Source organism: Myotis yumanensis, unplaced genomic scaffold, assembly GCF_028538775.1.
Source record: "Myotis yumanensis isolate MYYU_CA2020_CCGP unplaced genomic scaffold, mMyoYum1.0.hap1 SCAF_1, whole genome shotgun sequence".
Lineage (NCBI taxonomy): Eukaryota > Metazoa > Chordata > Mammalia > Chiroptera > Vespertilionidae > Myotis > Myotis yumanensis.
In genome coordinates, this window is record NW_027223752.1 from 230638797 (window position 1) to 230641998 (window position 3202).

The window sequence follows — 3202 nt, forward strand, 5'->3', positions numbered from 1 at the left end:
TGTCTGCTTGCTTTTTCCCTCCTTCGTTAAAAATTATTGTGAGAATGACATAGTAGTTAAGAGCACAGTCATTGGAATGGAGCAGACTTAGGAGCAGGTGGTCCATGCTGAAGTTGAAGCTGAAGTTGCCACATTCTCTTTCTCCATCCATCCATCAAAGGACATTTAGGTTCTTTTGTTACCTTGAGGGCTGTGAATAATGAATAGGGTGTGCAGATATCCCCTCCGGGTGGGTACCAATTTCATTTCTTGTGGATGGATACCCAGAAGTGGGATTGCTGCATCATGTGGTAGTTATAGTTTTAATTTTTTTTAGGAACCTCCATACTGTTTTCCATAATAGCTGTACCAATTTACATTTCCATCAATAGTGTACAAGGATCCCTTTTCCCACATTCTTACCAATATTTGGTATTTCTTGTCCTTTTTATAGCAGCCATACTAACAGGTGTGAGGTGACATCTCACTGTGGTTTTGATTTGCTTTTTCCTAATGACTAGTGATGTTTTCCTTTTTTAAACTGATAAGAACAGATACTACACTTGATCTTAGCCAAAAGGCCGAGAAACGATTGTTTTCCTTTTTTAAAAGATGGCATCTATTATAGCGTATTTATATGCTGATATAAACAATCCAGCAAAGAGGAAAAGATTAATAGCACAGGAAAATGAGGACAGAATTGTTGGAACTTTACCTAAAGTAGAGGAGATGGGATGGGATCCAGTGCACAAGGGTGGGGTTGGCCTCAAAGAGAAATATGGATGTTCCATCCACAGTGGTGGGAGGGAATGCAGAGTAAAATGGGCTCGCATCCAGAGGAAACAGAAGGCCTGATTCTTTCTTTCAGATTCCTTTTGATGTTTTCATAAAACAGAGAGCACATTTAATAACAAAGACATGGAGCGGGGAGTGAGTGTAGAAGGCTTAGAAAAGCGAGAAGATATAAAATAGTCATCTTGGATAGAAGATAAATGGTCTAGAGCTGGTTGATCGAACTACCCCTGGGGGGCCAAATCCACCTGACTGCTTGTTTTCGTAAACACTTTGGTTGGAGGACAGCCACGTCCATTCATATGTGCACTATCTATGGCTGCTCTCCTGCTAGATGATTGAATGGTGACAGAGACCGTATGGCCCCCAAAGCTTAAAATACTTTCTCTCCGCAACCCCTGGTCTAGAGAGTTGAGTTGGATTTTTAAGGAGTGTTAAGGGTCACAAGGTCTTGGTCATATATTTAGAGATTAATAAATATAAATGTGACTGTGTGTGGAGGTGGAGGTGGAGGGGTGGGGAAATTGTCTCCAGATATCTTCAACTGTTCAGGTACAAGAGTAGAAGAGAAAGAGAGTAGCAATTAACCAGGATGGGTGTTCAGCCAGGCCAACATGATAAAGGAAAAGAAATAGAGAGGGGTTGAGGGGGGATAAAGGGCTGAGTGATGGATTTTGGAATCAGTGCTAATTAAAAGGAAGAGAAATAGTAAAATGAAGTATCAGTGGATCTTAAGGCTTAGTGGGCTTCTGGAAATATTAAATCAAGGTATTAATGGGAATGAGCACTCAAAGCAGCAGAAGAAAGACAATTCTTGAAATGAAAATTATGGACCAGTTGCCATTTAGGTAATGAAAAAGAAAGTGAATCATTAAAGTAAGATAAGTATAAAATAACACAAATGTAATATTTGCTCTTCAGAAATAATGCCCCATACAAATATAAGAAATTATTTCTAATCTTCTAGACCTGAATTTTGCACATAGTATAGCATTTCAATTTTGGGAGCACATTTGGAAAGCATGAGCAGTGAAGAACTTCCCTTGTTTGTCTAGTTTCCAAGAGATTGGTGAAATTGCATTAGGAAGAGGAAAAATGAAAAACAGGTAGGAGAAAGTATATGAGCTTTCAATGTATGTCTTATTAATAATTCCATCTCTCCAGGGAAATGGCTGCAACTGAAAGACACTAGCCAGGATTACTGTCCCTGGAATGGCTTAGATGACAGATAGAAAGCAGAAACTGCAGATTTCACTGTTTCCCCACACTGTTGATGAAATGAGGCACAGGCTGAGTTATGTGAGGTTTTTCAGGTCTTTCCAAACTAAACACAGTTTGTCAGTTTTCAAAATCATAAAGAATGAACCATCTTCCTACCCTCACCCCTGACCCCACTCACATAGCTTTTTCTTTTTTAATCATTGTGTCTCTTACATCAAACACTTGAAATGGGGAGATTGCTCATCTTAGCTGACTTAGTCCATGCTCGCCATCCTTCCTGATCCACCTTCAAAGTTATGAACGCATTCCAAACTGATTAAATGGGTCACAGCCTCTTGGAGAGGCCAAAGCCAGCTGGTTCTAGTCAATTGTATTCCTTCCAATTGGCAAACGATAAATAGGTGTGTGTTTTTTTCTCAGGAGGTTGACTCTGCAGTTGGTGATTGATGACTTGATATTATGCTTTTCAGGCTGGGGTAACATCTCACCCCAACCAGGATCCATGAATCTATCTAGATCTTGGGTTAGCTCGCCTGCCTACCACAAAACACTGCATATGAGTGTATTTGTAAATTCAGTTATAAGTTCAAAGAGACATTAACCAATTTACACACACATACATACACACACACACACACACACACACACACCAATATACTAGTTATGAAGAAATAGAGATGAAAGGGAGATAGTTGTCCACAGATATAACAGTCTACTGGGGTGATAGAAAAATCCTATATAATAAAGAGTTAATATGCAAATTAGACCAGACAGCAGAACAACCTTCTGGAATGACCGGAGGCGGGGCCACGGAGTGTGAGGCAGCCAGGGCTGCGAGGGCCTACCCTTGCATGAATTTTGTGCATTGTGCCTCTTGTAGATAATAAGAAGTTAAGTTTGATAAGTAACAGATTGAATCATTCAAAAGGAAAATAAAAGAGGAACATCTAACTCAGCTCAGAACAGGGTTTCATAATCTCAGCTATTGACATTTTGAGCTAGATGATTCCTTGTGGTAAAGGCTGTTATATGTATTGTAGAATGTTTACCATCATCACTGACCTCTACCCAGTAGATGACAACAGCACCCCCCAAAATTATGACAACCAAAAATATCTTCTGACATTATCAATTATCTTTAAAGGAGCAGAAAGACAAAATCACCCTCATCTCAGGACCACTAGACTAGAACATCAGAGAAGGTTACAAA

The 3202-nt window shown here is 39.6% G+C and overlaps 1 pseudogene; it reads right to left on the minus strand.

The window, feature by feature from the left end:
* Window positions 1-406: 406 nt before the first annotated feature.
* On the minus strand, window positions 407-572 carry LOC138999476 (U2 spliceosomal RNA; annotated as a pseudogene).
* Between the last annotated feature and the right edge of the window lie 2630 nt (window positions 573-3202).